This window comes from Lithobates pipiens, unplaced genomic scaffold (assembly GCF_037356315.1).
Source record: "Lithobates pipiens isolate NorthernLeopardFrog02 unplaced genomic scaffold, aLitPip1_a1.2 Scaffold_30, whole genome shotgun sequence".
Lineage (NCBI taxonomy): Eukaryota > Metazoa > Chordata > Amphibia > Anura > Ranidae > Lithobates > Lithobates pipiens.
In genome coordinates this window covers 53,768,095-53,789,170 of record NW_027507791.1, presented here as the reverse complement: position 1 = coordinate 53,789,170, position 21,076 = coordinate 53,768,095, and positions in this window count along the sequence as shown.

Genomic DNA, 21,076 nt, shown 5'->3' with positions numbered 1-21,076 from the left:
GACTCACGGCGCAGGCGCCGTTCATCTTCGAGTATTTTTGGAATCTGTATGTGCTGTGTACTGCGCATGCGCAGTACACAGCGGACACTATCCGATGGGGGACCGTATATGATAGGACACCGGCTAAAGGGGATACTGGTTAGTGTCCTGAAGAATTAGAGTTCATTGAGTCTGCTGCAAGAGCAAGCAACAGACTTATTCTTCCATACTAATGCTATATGGTTCAGCAGAAGATCTTCTATCCAGTTCAATCAAGTGAGGCCAACTGGCCAAGTGAGAGTGTCCTCTTCTGTGCATAGTTAAAAGTTGGATTATCCAACTAATCCCTTCTCCTATCCAAGTTCTACCAATAAACACAAAAAAAAAGACAAATCCCCTAGACTGGCCATTGGATAACAGGCAGATGTGTGTGCACCTGGTCCTGTGAAAATACCCAAGCATCTGGCTGCAGGATAATCAGTGGGAGGTCCAGGGAAGTCTATACTCAGCGACCCCTACAGGGGGTAGTGATACATGTCTTAACCTTTGAACTTGTTCAGATCCATGCTATAGCCGAATGATAGCTACTGCATGGACCTACTTTCCCGGGAGTACGTCTATTGATGTCCTCCCGTGCCCAAGCGGCCTGCGCGCCCCCTGCAGGGCATTGAAGAATGTGGTGCGCTCTGTGATCAGCAAGTCTATGAGGCTTGGCTAATCACAGATTGGAGTAAGCAGTCGATCCTGACCCCTTACCACGTGATCAGCTGTCAGCCAAGGATAGCCGATCATGTGATGTAAACAGAGCCTGTAATTGGCTATTTTTTCTCCGTGCACTGACAGCGTGTGGAGCAAAAAAAGGCGATCACCGGCAGCTCTCAGAGGGACATTGGTCCTGATCAAGGAGAGACCCTGACATCTCATCTGTGCCCACCTGTGCTACCTGTCAGTGCCACCTACCAGTGCCACCCATCAGTGCCACCTATCAGTGTCACCAATCAGTGCCTCATCAACAGTGCTGTCCATCAGTGTCACCTACCACTGCCCATCAGTGTCACCTACCAGTGCCCATCAGTGCCACCTATCAGTGCCCATCAGTGGTACCTATCAGTAACATCTATCAGTGCCACCCATCAGGGCCATCTTATCAGTGCCGCCTATCAGTGCCCAGTAAGCAACAGGTTACCGTATATACTCGAGTATAGGCCGACCCGAATATAAGCCGAGGCCCCCAATTTACCCCCAAAAAAACTGGCAAACTTATTGACTCGTGTATAAGCCGAGGGTGAGACATGCCTGTCCATCCCTGTGTGTGTGTCCGTCCATCCCTGTGTGTCCGTCCATCCCTGTGTGTCCGTCCATCCCTGTGTGTCCGTCCATCCATCCATCCATCCCTGTGTGTGTGTGTGTCCATCCATCCATCCATCCCTGTGTGTGTGTGTCTCCATCCATCCATCCATCCCTGTGTGTGTGTGTCTCCATCCATCCATCCCTGTGTGTGTGTGTCTCCATCCATCCATCCCTGTGTGTGTGTGTATCCATCCATCCCTGTGTGTGTGTGTCTCCATCCATCCATCCCTGTGTGTGTGTGTCCATGTGTGTGTGTGTGTGTGTGTGTGTGTGTGTGTGTGTGTGTGTGTGTGTGTGTGTGTCCAGCCTACCTGTGTCCCGAGCCTGTGTCCCGAGCCTCCGTCCTGTGCCTTGCCTCCTTGCCTCCGTCCCGTGCCGTGCCTTGCCTCCTTGCCTCCGTCCCGTGCCGTGCCTTGCCTCCTTGCCTCCGTCCCGTGTCGTGCCTTGCCTCCGTCCCGTCCCGTGCCGTGCCTTGCCTTGCCTCCGTCCCGTGCCTTGCCAGGATCGCCGCTCTTCGTCGGCGGCCATTCTAAAATTCAAAAGCCGCGCCTCCGCCTTCGCCTGTGATAGGCGGAACACTGAATTTCCCAGCAGCCTGTGTTCCGCCTATCACGGACATCGTCTCATCCTCGTCCGTAGTACGAGGATGAGCGGATGTCCGTGATAGGCGGAACACTGACTGCTGGGAAATTCAGTGTTCCGCCTATCACAGGCGAAGGCGGAGGCGGAGGCGCGGCTTTTGAATTTTAGAATGTCCGCTGTCTGTCTGCTCGACACGCTGATCGAGCAGGCAGACAGCGATGACTCGAGTATAAGCCGAGGGGGGCACTTTCAGCCTCAAAAAAGAGGCTGAAAATCTCGGCTTATACTCGAGTATATACGGTAAGTGTCGAGTTATGTTTGAGAAATCTAAAAAAGGTTCTACCCAACTCAAACCAGAAGACATTTAAACTAGAGCTCCACTACTGTAAACCAGGAATCTGAAAAGTCAGCGGCGTAACTAGAACCTTAAGGGACCCGATGCAAGACGTCATTCAGGTCTTGTATACATGCTGCTCATGTGATAGCGAGTATACCACCCATACATTGGATACATTGGAACAGGGAATGTTCCGTTTTGTTTCCAGACACATCTTCACCGACATCTGTTTTCCATCATGGAAAATCACATGATTTCCTGTCAGCAGACTCTGACCTGGACGCCAGGAAGAATAGTCATGACACATCGTATTCTGAACAAAACATTCACTAATTAACAAAACATTTCTCAAAAACGTGCAGGAAAGATAGAAGATTTTACACGTTCTTTTATAGACAATGTATTTTTTTTTTTTTTTTTTTTTACAAAAGGCAAATCCACTTTGCACTACAAGTGCAAACTACAAGTGCAGAGTGCACTTAAAATTGCACTGACAGTGCACTTGGAAGTAAAGTCGCCGTAGATCCGAGGGGGACATGCAAGGAAAATAAAAAACAGCAATTTAGCTTACACGTGATTGGATGAGGAGATCAGCAGAGCTTCCCCTCATTTCAGATCTACCCCTTAGATTTACAGCGACTGCACTTCCAAATGCACTTTCAGTGCAATTTTAAGTGCACTTTGCACTTGTAGATTGCACTTGTAGTGCAAAGTGGATTTGCCTTTCATAAACAACCCTCATTGCAATGCACAACATAGCACATTGGGGGTTATTTATGAAAGGCAAATCCACTTTGCACTGAAAGTGCACTTAGAATTGCAGTCGCTCTAAATCTGAGGGGTAGATCTGACATGAGGGGAAGCTCTGCTGATTTTATCATACAATTATGTGCAAGCTAAAATGCTGTTTTTTATTTTCCTTGCATGTCCCGCTCGGATCTGCAGCGACTTTAATAGGTATTTCTTTTTTTATTCTTATTTTTTACAGTACATATTTTTTATCTTGTCTGCTCTATTCAACCATTTCTCACTCCCTCCCACCCACCAGCCTGCACACTCCCACCCACCATCCTGCCCACTCCCACCCACCATCCTGCACACTCCCACCCACCATCCTGCCCACTCCCACCCACCAGCCTGTCCACTCCCACCCACCAGCCTGCCCATTCCCACCCTCCAGCCTGTCCACTCCCACCCACCAGCCTGTCCACTCCCACCCACCAGCCTGCCCATTCCCACCCTCCAGCCCGTCCACTCCCTCTCACCAGCCTGCCCACTCCCTGCCACCAGACTGCACGCTCCCACCCACCAGCCTGCCCATTCCCACCCACCATCCTGCCCACTCCCTATCACAATCCTGCCAACTCCCACCCACCATCCTTCTCACTATCTCTCACCAGCTTGCCCACTCATACACACCAGCATGCTCATTACCTCACAACAGCCTGCCCACTCATACCCACCAGCTTGCCCACTCCCACCAGCCTGCCCACTCTCATACTCACCAATCAACTCACTTACTCCCATCACTATGACAACTCCCACCCACAAATCTGCCCACTCGCTACCACCATCCTGCCCACTCCCACCCACCAGCCTGCCCACTCCCTCTCACCAGCCTGCCCACTCTCTCTCACTATCCTGCCCACTCTCTCTCACTATCCTGCCCACTCTCTCTCACCAGCCTGCTCACTCCCACCCACCAGCCTGTCCACTCCCTCTCACCAGCCTGCCCACTCCCACCCACCAGACTGTACACTCCCTATCACCAGCCTGCCCATTCTCAACCACCATACTTCCCACTCCCTCTCACAATCCTGCCCACTCCCACCCACCAGCCTGCTCACTCCCACCCACCAGCCTGTCCACTCCCTCTCACCAGCCTGCCCACTCCCACCCACCAGCGTGCCCACTCCCGGCCTGCCACCAGCCTGCCCACTCCCTGTCACCAGCCTGCCCACTCATACCCACCAGCCTGTCCACTCATACCCACCAGCCTGCCCACTCCCACCCTTAACCTGTCCACTCCCTCTCACCAGCCTGCCCACTCCCTGCCACCATCCTGCCATCTCCCTCTCACCAGCCCGCTCACTCCCACCCACCAGCCTGCCCACTCATACCCACCACCCTGTCCACTCCCTCTGACCAGCTTGCCCACTCTCACCCTCTAGCCCGTTCACTCCCTGTCACCAGCCTGCCCACTCCCTGCCAACATCCTGCCCACTCCCACCCACCAGCCTGCACACTCCTACCCACCAGCCTGCCTACTCCCTCCCACCAGCCTGCCCACTCCCTCTCACCAGCCTGCCCACTCCCACCCACCAGACTTTACACTCCATATCACCAGCCTGCCCATTCTCAACCACCATACTTCCCAACTCCTTCTCACAATCCTGCCCACTCCCACCCACCATCCTTCTCACTCCCTCTCACCAGCCTGCCCACTCACACACCAGCATGCTCAGTACCTCACACCAACATGCCCACTCATACCCACCAGCCTGCCCACTCTCATACACACCAGTCAACTCCTATCAGTATGACAACTCCCACCCACCAGACTCCCCACTCCCTTTCATCCTGCCTGCCCATTCCCACCCACCAGTTTGCTCACTTACTCTTACCAAGCTTAAAATTCCCTGCTTGCCCACTATCATCCACCTACCAGGTCACAACCACCCATCTCCTTGATCACCACCAACCACCTCCCTGTTTACTACAAAACAACCTCTCACTAAATAATACTTCCTTGCTCACTACCAACCCCCACGCACACTACCACCCACCCCCACGCATACTACCACCCACCCCCACGCTAACTACCATCCACCTCCTTGCTAACTACCACCCACCCCCACGCTAACTACCACCCACCCCTACGCACACTACCACCCACCTCTAAGCACACTACCACCCACCCCTACGCACACTACCACCCACCCCCACGCACACTACCACCCACCTACACGCTCAATACCACCCACCTTCCTGCTCAATACCACCCACCCCCACGCACACTACCACCCATCCCCACGCACACTACCACCCACCTTCCTGCTCAATACCACCCACCTTCCTGCTCAATACCACCCACCTTCCTGCACACTACCACCCACCTTCCTGCTCAATACCACCCACCTTCCTGCTCACTACCACCCACCTCCACGCTCACTTATACCCACCTCCACGCTCACTTACACCCACCTCCACGCTCACTTACACCCTCCTTAATGCTCAGTACCACCCACCTCCACGATCAACACCACACCCATCCATGGTGAAAACAACACACCTCCATGCTCCTTGCTAACTACCACCCACCCTCATGCACACTACCACCTACCCCCATGCACACTACCACCCACCCCAACACACTGCCACCCACCCCCACGCTAAATACCACCCACTCCTACGCACACTACCACCCACCCCTATGCACAGTCTACCACCCACCTTCCTGTTCAATACCACCAAACTTCCTGCTCAATAACACCCACCTTCCTGCTCAATACCACCCACCCCCACGCACACTACCACCCACCCCCATGATCAACACCACACCCATCCATGGTGAATAAAACACACCTCCATGCTCCTTGCTAACTACCACCCACCCCAATGCACACTACCACCACCTTCCTGTACACTACCACCCACCTTCCTGCACACTACCACCCACCTTCCTGCACACTACCACCCACCCCCATGCACAATACCACCCACCTACACGCTCACTACCACCCACCTACACGCTCACTACCACCCACCTACGCGCTCACTACCACCCACCTACACGTTCACTACCACCCACCTACACGTTCCCTACCACCCACCTACACGTTCACTACCACCCACCTCCATGATCAACACCACACCCATCCATGGTCAATACAACACACCCTCATGCTTCTTGCTAACTACCACCCACCCCCACGCACACTACCACCCACCCCTATGCACACTACCACCCACCCCTATGCCCACTACCACCCACCCTCACGCTCACTACCACCCACCCTCACGCTCACTACCACCCACCCCCACGCACACTACCACCCATCCCCACGCACACTACCACCCACCTTCCTGCTCAATACCACCCACCTTCCTGCTCAATATCACCCACCCTCACGCTCACTACCACCCACCCCCATGCACACTACCACCCATCTTCCTGCTCAATACTTACTAACACCCACCTCCATGTTCACTTCCACCCTCCTTAATGCTCACTACCACCCACCTCCACGATCAACACCACACACATCCATGGTCAATATCAACCACATCCCTGCTCACTACAATCCAATTCCTTGTTCACCAACTCCAACAAGGCTGCTTTATCACTGCCAGGCTCAATATATCCAAACACAGTAACAGATCTCTCATACTTACTGCTTCTCTTCATCATCACAAATTACATATTAGTCCTCACGACCATGGCTCTCATGTTCCACAAGTGAAAAGTTCATTTTGTTTTAAGTATAATACACTAAATACATTTTTTTTTTTTTTTTTTTTTTTAGGTAATACTGATCGAAATCATCTGTAATTATCAGTTGTTGACTACATTGATTCACTTTATATTGCAGGTAGGTAGCCATGATATTTCTCTCTGTTAAGATATTTTAAATATTGTTTATAAAATGAATATATATATTTTTTATTTCCTATTATCTAGATTAAAGAGACAATTGGATTTGATTTTTTTCAAAACCAAGCTAATCTGAATTGTATAATATATATGTATATATATAGATATATACATATGTATATATCTATATCTATATATATATATATATATATATATATATATATATATATATATATATATATATATATATATATATATATATATATATATATATATATATATATATATATATATATATTATATAAAATGTTGAATATACTTGAACTATGTTTTATTCTAAGTTTTATTTATAGTAAGTATTCTGGATTGTTTGTATATCCATCACTCTTGTCTTTCTTTCTCTTTTTCTCTATTCTCCTTTCTTTTTTTTTTCTTTATCTTTCATTTCTCCTTTGCTGGTTTATTTGTTCAATTAGCTATCTTTTCTTAGACTTGTTTTTAATATTTATTTTAAAAACATTTTATCACTTGCTCTGTATTGATGCAATTTATTTTATCTCGTCCATTTGTCTTTTTATCATTATTATTTATTTTTTGCGCTAGTGCCATTTGATTATTTTTGTCGGTCACTTTTCCATGTCAATTTTATTCTCTTAATGTTTTTTTGTAATCGGCCACTTTTTATATCTTTAGATCTCTCACTAGTCTCTCTTGCTCATTCTCTCTCTCGCACGCTCTCTCTTTCCCTCGTGCTCGCGCTCCCTCCCTCTCTCCTTCGCACGCACGCGCTCCCTCCCTCTGTCCCTCGCGCGCTCCCTCCCTCGCGCGCTCCCTCCCTCCCTCTCTCTCTCCCACTCCCTCCCTCTCTCTCCCTCGTGCGCTCCCTCCCTCTCTATCTCCCTCCCGCGCACGCTCCCTCCCTCTCTGTCGCGCGCTCCCTCCCTCTCTCCCTCTTGCGCAGGTGCTCCCTCTCGCGCGCGCACTCCCTCTCGCGCACGCTCGCTCCCTCTCTCGCGCGCTCCCTCTCTCCCTCTCGTGCTTGCCCCCTCTCTGCCTCTCTCTCTCCCCCTCCCTCTCTCTCCCTCCCTCTCTCCCACGCGCGCTCCCTCTCGCGCGCGCTCCCTCTCGCCCGCGCTCCCTCTCTCCCTCTCACAGACGCTCACTCCCTCTCGGGCACGCTCCCTCTCTCCCTCTCGCCCCCCTCTCCCTCGGGCTCGCCCCCTCTCTCTCCCCCCCTCTCTCTCCCCCTCCCTCTCTCTCTCCCCCTCCCTCTCTCTCTCTCTCCCTCTCTCTCTCCCTCCCTCTCACTCCCTCCCTTGCTCTCTCTTTCGCTCTCTCTCTCTCTCTCTCCCTCTCTCTCCCCCTCCCTCTCTCTCTCCCCCCCTCTCTCTCTCCCCCTCCCTCTCTCTCCCTCCCCCTCTCTCTCTCTCCCTCCCTCTCGTGCTCTCTCTTTCCCTCTCTCTCTCCCCCCTCTCTCCCTTCCCCCTCTCTCCCTCCCCTCTCTCCCTCTCTCTCTCCCCCTCCCTCTCTCTCTCCCCCTCCCTCTCTCTCTCTCTCCCTCTCTCTCTCTCCCTCTCTTGCTCTCTCTTTCGCTCTCTCTCCCCCTCCCTCTCTCTCCCTCCCCCCTCTCTCTCTCCCTCCCTCTCGCACTCTCTCTCTCTCTCCCTCACTCTCTCCCCCCTCTCTCTCTCCCCCTCCCTCTCTCTCTCCCCCTCCCTCTCTCTTTCGCTCTCTCTCCCCCCCTCTCTCTCCCCCCTCTCTCTCTCTCCCTCTCTCCCCCCTCTCTCCCTCTCTCTCCCTCTCCCTCTCTCTCTCCCCCTGTCTCTCTCTCCCCTCCCTCTCTCCCCCTCCCTCTCTCCCCCTCCCTCTCTCTCTCCCCCTCCCTCTCTCTCTTCCTCTCTCTCCCGCTCTCGCTCTCTCTTTCGCTCTCTCTCGCTAAGTTTTTTTTATTGTGTAATTCAGATGTTTGAAATTTTATATATATTGTATGGATTATAATTTTAAAGTTTCTTTTAAAGTTTATTAAAATATTATTTAAGTGATCAAATCCTGTCTTTGTTTGTATTTTACTATGTATTTTTATTTTTAAAATAAAATTATAAATTTAAAAAATTGTATGGTTTTATTATTTTGAGTTTACATAATGCTGTCGTTATAAAGTTTTTATATAAAATTACACATGAATTAATATTATAAAATTAGATATTTAACAACTTGATCACTGGGCACTTAAACCCCCTTAATAACCAGACCAATTTTCAGCTTTCACATTTTGAATGACAATTACTCCGTCATGCAACACTGTACCCATATGAAATTTTTGTCCTTTTTTTCACACAAATGGAGCTTTCTATTGGTGGTATTTAATCACCGCTGGGTTTTTTATTTTTTGTGCTATAAAAGAAATAAGATCGAAAATTCTGTAAAAAAAATAATTTTACTTTGTTTCTGTTATAAAATTTAGCAGATTATTAATTTTTCTTCATAAATTTTGGCCAAAATGTATACTGCTACATATCTTTGGTAAAAAAATAAGTAAAAATTGGCGGATATTATTTGGTCTTTGTGAAAGTTATAGAGTCCACAAGCTATGGTGCCAATATCTGAAAATTGATCACACCCGAAGGACTGACTGCCTATCTAATTTCTTGAGACCTAACATGCCAGGAAAGTACAAATACCCCCCAAATGACCCCTTTTTGGAAAGAAGACATTCCAAGGTATTTAGTAAGAGGCATGATGAGTTTTTTTAAGTAATTTTTCCCACAATTCTTTGCAAAATCAAGATTTTTTTTTCACAAAATTGTCATATTATCAGGTTATTTCTCACACACAGCATATGCATACCACAAATTACACCCCAAAACACATTCTGCTATTACTCCCGAGTATGGCGATACCACATGTGTGAGACTTTTACACAGCGTGGCCACATATAGAGGCCCAACATGCAGGGAGCACCATCAGGCGTTTTGGAGCACCCAGGACAATTATAACATTTCTCTCCTACATGTAAAAATCATCATTTATTTGCTAGAAATTTACATAGAACCCCAAAACATTATATATGTTTTTTTTAGCAAAGACCCTAGAGAATACAATGGTGGTTGTTGCAACTTTTTATCTCACACTGTGTTTGCGCAGCAATTTTTCGAATGCGTTTTTTGGAAAAAAAACTGTTGTGCTTTAAAAAAAAAAAAAAAAAAAAGTAAATTGATACCTAACATGTCACCCTTCAAAATTGCACACGCTTGTGCAATGGTGCCAAACGTCGCTACTTAAAAATCCCCATAGGCGACACATTACATTTTTTTTTACTGGTTACATGTTTGGAGTTACAGAGGAGGTCTAGGGCCAAAATTATTGCTCTCGCTCTAACATTCGCAGCGATACCTCACATGTGTGGTTTGAACACCGTTTTCATATGTGGGAGGGACTTACGTATGCGTTCGCTTCTGCATGCGAGCACATGGGGACAGGGGCGCTTTAAAATTATTAAATTTTTTTTTAATTGTTCATTTTACTTTATTTTAGTTTGACACTTTGTTCCCCAAAAATAAATTTTTTGATTACTTTTATTCCTATTACAAGGAATGCAAACATCCCTTGTAATAGTAATATGGCATGACAGGTCCCCTTTACAGTGAGATATCTGGTCAATAAGACCCCTCACCTCTAGACCGGGAAACCTGAAATAAAAAAATAAAAAAACTATTCTGGCTTCACTAGTATTGGCGAATCGGGAGAAGCACCGGAGGGCGGCAGGAGGGGGGGGGAGTCCCCTGTCGCCTCCTGTAAGAACAATCAAGCAGCGGAACAGCCGATACAATCATTCTTATGGTGTAGGGAATCGCTGGTTGAAAAAGCTGATATCTGAATGATGCCTGTAGCTACAGGCTTCATTCAGATATGCCCGCACAAATTCAAGGACGTCATATGACAGTTGATGGGTGGGAAGTGGTTAAAATGCTTTTCTTTTTTTTAACACAAAGTTGTCCATTTATACAATATTTCTAACACATAGCATGTACATACCAAAAATTACTCCCCAAAATAGATTCTCTTACTCCTCCTGAGTACGGCGATACCACATGTGTGAGACTTCCACAGCCTGGCCACATACAGAGGCCGAGTACAGCCAAGCATGGCCGAGTATGGCTGGGTATCACCGAGTATTACAGGGTATCACCGAGTATGGCTGAGCATGGCCGAGTATGGCTGGGTATCACCGAGTATTACAGGGTATCACCGAGTATGGCTGAGCATGGCCGAGTATGGCTGGGTATCACCGAGTATTACAGGATATCACACATTATGGCTGGGTATTGCAGGGTATCGGAGCGACGAGCGGCCGTTTACCGTGATCCGGAACCGGCGGTCACGGATGCCCTTGAGTGCGCGCCCCAGGGGGCACGTGAGAGCGGAATTCTGGGAGGACGTCATAGTACATCCTCCCAGAGTTAAGCAACCGCCCTGTAGCCATCATTTGGCTATGGGCCGGTTGTTATGTGGTTAAATCACAAATATAATTTCATAAAAATACACGTTCATTTAAAGTTATACATAAATAGTATTTGCAGTATTCATTTATATAAAATTGAAATTTTATTTTTAACAAAATTAAAACAATAGATCGTTTAATAATAAAGTTTATTTTTAAGAATAATTATAATTTGTCATGGTTATATAAAAGCTTACTAATTCATTTTGTATTTATTCTAATATTGACATTGCAAGGTAAAATAAAACTTTTTAATTTCTGCAGGTTTTTTGTTCTTGTTTTTGGTCAGTGTGTGTGTATGCGTGCTTGTTTGTGTGTGTGTGTGTGTGTGTATGTGTGTGTGTATATATATATATATATATATATATATATATATATATATGTAAGTATATATGTATATGTGTGTATATGTATGTATGTGTATATGTATGTGTGTGTATATAATATATAATATATATATATATATATATATATATATATATATATATATATATATATATATATACTTTTATTACTACTATTTAAAAAAAAATGTTTTGTGATGGATATTTTTTTTTTTTTTACTTTTCTATTCCTAGATATGCCGAGCTGCTTAATACAACATTGCAGCCACGTCAGTGCCAAAATATCTAGTCCTGCAAATATAACATTGTTTTGATTCCCAAAGGATTGCCATCAAATTAAAATTTGGTTGGAAAATGCAGGTATGGAGTATTCTATAATTGTATGATAATATTTTTTATTTTATATTTATTTTATATTATATATATTACAGGGCTCGACAAACCCCGGGCGCCAGGTCGCATTTGCGACTAGAATTCGCGTCCTGGCGCCTGGGGCAACACAGCTGGGTTATCCTGTCTCCGTGTGGACCCCGAACTCCGCCGTGCGATTGCATCGGGCCGTGCCGGCCAGTAATTGAGCCCGCGGCTTTGCGGCCTTCTAAAGTCTTTCCGCAGTCTGGCACCATCTTGTGGTGGATGTTGAAATTACAACCCATCCAATAATGCTAATCCTAATGGAGCTTCAAAGTGAAGAGAAGGAAGTGATTGCGGGCATCATCTGGCGCCTTTTGCCCAACGATGAGTGTGGTGGCTGGTAAAAAAAATATATATATATATATATATATATATATATATATATATATATATATATATATATATATAAAAAAATATTTTTTCATAATAGCTTTTATTTATTTATTTTTTAAAAGTAAAAAATAATAATTTTAATTAAGGGGAAAAAAAAATTATTATTTGTAATCTCCCTGCTCGGCCCCTGTCTGATCAGGTTCACCTGTCAGTTTTTCAGGCGGACCTGATCGAACCCTTAGCGGGGATATGGCAGTAAATAAGCAGGAATATGGCGGAAGTAAAAGAAGTCACATTCTTTTGTTAACCACTTCGTGCCCACGCTATAGTCGAAAGATGTCTACAGCGCGGACAACAATTGCCGGTATGGCGTCCCTGGACATCCTCCTGTTTACTTCCCCTCTGCACACCTCCATGGGCGCGCATCGGGGAAGTTCTGTGTTGGCCGTGTCCCTTGGGTACAGCCAATCACAGATCATGCTAAATGGCCAATCACAGCGGCCATTTAGCACTTGAGCGGTGTGTCCAATGAGAGATGATCTCATATGTGGGGGGCTGGGGGCTATCTTCCCCTCACTCGTCTCCATGTCAGGCCAGGGACAGGTCCAGATCGTCGTCACGGACCTGGCTCCTAACTTTTTTAGCTGGCTCCTAGATTCCAAGCAAATTTGTCAACCCCTGATATATTATATTTATGTTTTTTTTATTTTTTTTTTTTTATTATTATTTATTATTACAGGCTGCTCTACAATAAAAATGTAAATAAAGGGGCATAAAATAATAAATAAAAACCTTAAATATAAAAAATGTTTTATATTATATATATTATATTTATGGTTTTTATTGCCAATGATAACATTGGTAATAAAATAATAAAAGCCTTAAATATAATATTTTTTATTTTCTACTTATTTTCTATTATATAAATTATATTTATGGTTTTTATTTATTATTATTAATATTTTTATTATTATTTATTATTATTATTCAGGCTGCTCTGTAATAAAAATACAAATAAAGGGGTATAAAATAATAAATAAAAACCTTAAACATAATATTTTTTTATTTTCTATTATATTTATGTTTTTTATTTATTATTTTATACCCCTTTATTTACATTTTTATTGTAGAGCAGCCTGAATAATATAGTGAAACAGTAATATATATATATATATATATATATATATATATATATATATATATATATATATATATATATATATATATATATATACATATATATATATATATATATATATACATATATATATATATATACACATATATATATATATATATATATATATATATATATATATATATATATATATATATGGTTTTTTTTTTTTTAAGAAGAGGGGAAAAAAGGCTGCAAATCCCTGTATTGTCCAGGCTGCCCTGCATCTGCTATTTACTGGCTCGATTCACCATAGGCTCAGCACCCAGTTGCAGCGTCCATAGCGTCGCTTAGCAACCTGCGGAGCACCTGTCCTTGGCAACCGGAGTGCGACCACAGTAACCCACAGACTTCAACATGGCCGATCGTCAGACCCAAAAGGATCTTTATCAATAACCTGGATACGTACTCTGCCAGGAACATAGGAAAGAGGGGGGGTGGTGGGTCTTATGCCCCCTACACACGTTCTGATTGTCGTAAGACAGATCGTTCACATTTTGTTGCATACAACTAAGATCGAATACAAAAGTGCAAAATGTGTGTAAGATTTTTGTCGTACGATTCTGGAAAAATCTTCCGTTGTGCGTAGCTACGTATTTTAAATGATGTCAAATATGCGTGACCCGTGTGCCCTTCTGGTTTATTTTTGTGTTTCCGATCATGCGTGGCGTTTGTCGAACGACTTTTATCGGACGCATACTGTACCGACTACACGATTGTCGTATGATGGGCTGTCATCCGACCAAAGTTTTCCCATTTGCCCCTTCGGATTTGGTTGGACGGACTGTCGTGATCGGCTGTCGAAAGCTGCGTACTAACGATCAGATTATCGAACGATCTGTCCGAAAGCGACTTTTGTGGTCCGATAATCGGAACGTGTGTACGGGGCATTAATGTACAAAGCAGGCGCAAGCCAGGTGCTAATAAGAGCAAAGTAGGCTCAATCCAGCCCGTTAAAGTGGCGTTTCCCCCAAAAAGTTCACTTTATTTGGATGTGCAGCAAATGAGCTAAAACTAAAAAATTGGATAAAAAGGAAATTCCACTTACCTATAGCTAGGTAAGAAGTCTATGGATTTACCATATTGAAGTGCTGAATGTTATAGCGCCCCTGGCCTTGGGCAACCCAACGGCCTCGTCCATCTGGGAGAATGGCTATTATAGCCACACGCAACTGCTCCTGGCAACTGTTATAATGTGATGCCTGTAGATGGCAGTGTAAACCTGGTTATCTAGAAGCTGAATTGTCAGCGGGATTCTCAGTGATGTCACCAGCTCAGCACTGCCATCTACAGGCACCACTGAGAATTACACCCGCACGCTGCTGTGCTGAAGGGGCGCTCTCTGCTCTACCACTCCTGCGCACAAGCTGTAGCTGGCTTTGCCAATGCCATATATATATATATATATATATATATATATATATATATATATAATTACATTTATGTTTTTTATTGCCAATGATAACATTGGTAATAAAATAATAAAAACCTTAAATATAATCTTTTTTATTTTCTATTCATTTCTGTTTTATATATATTATATTTATGGTTTTTATTTATTATTTTTTTACATTTTTATTATTTATTATTATTATTCAGGCTGCTCTACAATAAAAATATAACAAAGCCGATGTAGAGCAGCCTGGATAACACAGTGATACACAGTCTTTTTATCTGTTTCACTGTAGTATGCAGACTGCTGTACACTAAAAATGCAAATAAAGGAGTATAAAATAATAAATAAAAAACATAAATATAATATAAAAAATAAATATAAAATAAAAAAATATTATGTAAATATATATATATATATTTATTTTTTATTTTTCAAGAAGAGAGGAAAAAGAAGACAGTGTACCAATGTATTCATCCAGTCGGCTCTCTCTACATTGGCTATTCACAGGACACTCCACCCACATGTTATCAGCGTAGGAGTATTCGGGGTTAATGACCCTCCTGGGTACGGAACTGTCCCCCACTGATGTTCCCGAAATTGGCGTGAGCGCCGTATGACATAGCACTGGGTAGAATCGAACTCTCGGACACAGCGATGCAACACTGTCTTCCCCGCTTGCCCACTATCATCCACCTACCAGGTCACAACCACCCATCTCCCTGTTTACTACAAAACAACCTCTCACTAAATAATACCTCCTTGCTCACTACCACCCACCCACCCCCATGCACACTCCCACCCACCTTCCTGCTCAATACCACCCACCTTCCTGCACACTACCAACTACCCCCACGCACACTACCACCTACCTTCCTGCTCAATAGCACCCACCTTCTTGCACACTACCACCCACCTCCACGCTCACTAACACCCACCTCCATGATCAACACTACACCCATCCATGGTCACTACAACACACCTCCATGCTCCTTGCTAACTACCACCCACCCCCACGCACACTACCACCCACCCCCATGCACACTACCACCCACCTTCCTGCTCAATACCACCCAGCCCCATGCACTCTGCCACCCACCTCCATGCACACAACCACCCACACACACTACCACCCACCCTCATGCACACTACCACCCACCTTCCTGCTCAATACCACCCACCTTCCTGCTCATTACCACCCACACCCTCACACTCACTACCACCCACCTCCACACTCACTACCACCCACCCCCACGCACACTACCACCCACCCCTATGCACACTACCACCCACCTTCCTGCTCAATACCACCCACCTTCCTGCACACTACCACGCACCCCCACGCACACTACCACCCATCCCCATGAACTCTACCACTCACCTTCCTGCTCAATACCACCCACCCCCATGCACACTACCACGCCCCCATGCACACTACCACCTACCTTCCTGCTCAATAGCACCCACCTTCTTGCACACTACCACCCACCTCCACGCTCACTAACACCCACCTCCATGATCAACACCACACCCATCCATGGTCACTACAACACACCTCCATGCTCCTTGCTAACTACCACCCACCCCCACGCACACTACCACCCACCCCCATGCACACTACCACCCACCTTCCTGCTCAATACCACCCAGCCCCAAGCACTCTGCCACCCACCTCCATGCACACAACCACCCACACACACTACCACCCACCCTCATGCACACTACCACCCACCTTCCTGCTCAATACCACCCACCTTCCTGCTCATTACCACCCACACCCTCACACTCACTACCACCCACCTCCACACTCACTACCACCCACCCCCACGCACACTACCACCCACCCCTATGCACACTACCACCCACCTTCCTGCTCAATACCACCCACCTTCCTGCACACTACCACGCACCCCCACGCACACACTACCACCCATCCCCATGAACTCTACCACTCACCTTCCTGCTCAATACCACCCACCCCCATGCACACTACCACGCCCCCATGCACACTACCACCCTCCTTCCTGCTCAGTACCACCCTCCTTCCTGCACACTACCACCCACCTCCACGCTCACTACCACCCATCCCCACATACACTACCATCCACCTCCTTGCTAACTACCACCCACCCCCACGCTAACTACTACCCACCCCCGCACACACTACCACCCACCCCTATGCACACTACCACCCACCCGCCTGCTCAATACCACCCACCTTCGTGCTTAATACCACCCACCTTTCTGCACACTACCACCCACCCCTACGCACACTACCACCCATCCCCATGCACTCTTCCACCCACCTTCCTGCTCAATACCACCCACCTTCCTGCACACTGACACCCACCTCCACGCTCACTACCACCCACCTACACGCTCACTACCATCCACCTCCTTGCTAACTACCACCCACCCCCACACACACTACCACCCACCCCTATGCACACTACCACCCACCTTCCTGCTCAATACCACCCACCCCATGTACACTACCACCCAATTTCCTGCTCAGTACCACCCACCTTCCTGCACACTACCACCCACCTCCACGCTCACTACCACCCACCCCCACGTACACTACCATCCACCTCCTTGCTAACTACCACCCACGCCCACGCTAACTACCACCCACACCCACGCACACTACCACCCACCCCCCTGCTCAATACCACCCACCTTCGTGCTTAATACCACCCACCTTCCTGCACGCTACCACCCACCCCTACGCACACTACCACCCATCCCCATGCACTCTACCACCCACCTTCCTGCTCAATACCACCCACCCCCATGCACACTACCACCCACCTTCCTGCTCAATACCACCCACCTTCTTGCACACTACCACCCACCTCCACGTATACTACCATCCACCTCCTTGCTAACTACCACCCACCCCCACACTAACTACCACCCACGCACACTACCACCCACCCCCACGCACACTACCACCCACCCCCACACACACTACCACCCACCCCCATTCTAACTACCACCCATCCCCCCGCACAATACCACCCACCTTCCTGCTCAATACCACCCACCTTCCTGCTCAATACCACCCCCCTTCCTGCACACTACCTCCCACCCCCACGCTAACTACCACCCATCCCCAGGCTCACTACCACCCACCCCCACGCACACTACCACCCACCTCCACGCACACTACCACCCACCTTCCTGCTCAATACCACCCACCTCCATGCACACTACCACCCACCTCCACGTTCACTACCACCCACCTCCACGATCAACCCCATACCCATCCATGGTCACTACAACACACCTCCATGCTCCTTGCTAACTACCACCCACCCCCATGCACACTACCACCCACCCCCATGCACACTACCACCCACCTTCCTGCTCAATACCACCCAGCCCCATGCACTCTGCCACCCACCTCCATGCACACAACCACCCACCCCCACACACACTACCACCCACCCTCATGCACACTACCACCCACCTTCCTGCTCAATACCACCCACCTTCCTGCTCATTACCACCCACCCTCACGCTAACTACCACCCACCCCCACGCTAACTACTACCCACCCCCGCACACACTACCACCCACCCCTATGCACACTACCACCCACCCGCCTGCTCAATACCACCCACCTTCGTGCTTAATACCACCCACCTTTCTGCACACTACCACCCACCCCTACGCACACTACCACCCATCCCCACGCACACTACCACCCATCCCCATGCACTCTACCACCCACCTTCCTGCTCAATACCACCCACCTTCCTGCACACTAACACCCACCTCCACGCTCACTACCACCCACCTCCACGCTCACTACCATCCACCTCCTTGCTAACTACCACCCACCCCCACACACACTACCACCCACCCCTATGCACACTACCACCCACCTTCCTGCTCAATACCACCCACCCCATGTACACTACCACCCAATTTCCTGCTCAGTACCACCCACCTTCCTGCACACTACCACCCACCTCCACGCTCACTACCACCCACCCCCACGTACACTACCATCCACCTCCTTGCTAACTAACACCCACCCCCATGCTAACTACCACCCACGCACACTACCACCCACCCCCCTGCTCAATACCACCCACCTTCGTGCTTAATACCACCCACCTTCCTGCACACTACCACCCACCCCTACGCACACTACCACCCATCCCCATGCACTCTACCACCCACCTTCCTGCTCAATACCACCCACCCCCATGCACACTGCCACCCACCCCCATGCACACTACCACCCACCTTCCTGCTCAATACCACCCACCTTCTTGCACACTACCACCCACCTACACGTATACTACCATCCACCTCCTTGCTAACTACCACCCACCCCCACACTAACTACCACCCACGCACACTACCACCCACCCCCATGCACACTACCACCCACCCCCACACACACTACCACCCACCCCCATTCTAACTACCACCCATCCCCCCGCACAATACCACCCACCTTCCTGCTCAATACCACCCACCTTCCTGCTCAATACCACCCACCTTCCTGCACACTACCTCCCACCCCCACGCTAACTACCACCCATCCCTAGGCTCACTACCACCCACCCCCACGCACACTACCACCCACCTCCACGCACACTACCACCCACCTTCCTGCTCAATACCACCCACCCCCATGCACACTACCACCCACCTCCACGTTCACTACCACCCACCTCCACGATCAACCCCACACCCATCCATGGTCAATACAACACACCTCCATGCTCCTTGCTAACTACCACCCACCCCCACGCACACTACCACCCACCCCTATGCACACTACCACACACCTTCCTGCTCAATACCACCAACCTTCCTGCTCAATACCACCCTCCTTCCTGCACACTACCACCCACCCCCAGGCTAACTACCACCCACCCCCACGCTCACTACCACCCACCCCCACGCACACTACCACCTACCCCCACGCACACTACTAACCACCCCTATGCACGCTACCACCCACCTTCCTGCACACTACCACCCACCTTTGTGCAGCTTTGTGGTGTGAACAGGGCACAGAGATAACAATGATTTTCTATGTGCCTGTGTGGTGACCGATGTTGATAAAGTGCAATAAAATGCATAGATTCTGCTTGCAGGACATTTTCTAACGTCCAACGAATGTTGATTGGCTGCCCTGCGGCTGTTTAACCACTACGGATCCGCGCTATAGCCAAATGACGGCTACAGCGCGGACCTCCTTTGCCAGGACTACGTCTATTGACGTGGTCCCGTGCACAAGCGGCCTGCGCGCCCCCTGAGGGGCGCGCGTGGCACGCTCCCTGAGGGGCGAGCGCGGTGCGCTCTGTGTTCAGTGAGTCTATGAGACTCGCCTGATCACGGATCGAAGCAAGGGGTCGATCCCGACCCCTTACCATGTGAACGGCTGTCAGCCAATGACAGCTGATCATGTGATACAACGGAGCGGGTAATCGGCTATTTTTCCTCCTCGCGCTGACAGCACGAGGAGAAAAAAAAAAGAGCCGATCACCGGCGGTCGTGATTGGGACACCAGTCCCGATCATGGCCAGCTTGCCAGTGCCCACCTGCCCCCTGCCAGTGTCACCTTAGTAATAAAAAAGTGCCCCCCATCAGTGCCACCCATCAGTGCCCATAGTGCCACCCAGCAGTGCCCACAGTGCCACACATCAGTGCCCACAGTGCCACCCATCAGTGCCCTCAGTGTCACCCATCAGTGCCCACAATCTGCCTCAACAACGGTGCTGCACCCCGTGCCCATCAGTGTCATTTACCAGTGCCCATCAGTGTCGCCCATCAGTGCCCAGCAGTGCCACCTATCAGAGCCACCTATCAGTGCCACCTATCAGTGCCCATGAGTCCAATCTATCAGTGCCACCTATCAGTGCCCCTTAGTGCCACCCATCCGTGCCACCCATCCGTGCCATCTTATCTGTGCCCATCTTTGCCCATCAGTGCCGCCTTATCTGTGCCCATCAGTACTGCCTTATCTGTGCCTATCGGTGCCACCTTATCTGTTCCTATTAGTGCTGCCTTAACTATGCCCACATCAGTGCCCACCAGTGCAGCCTA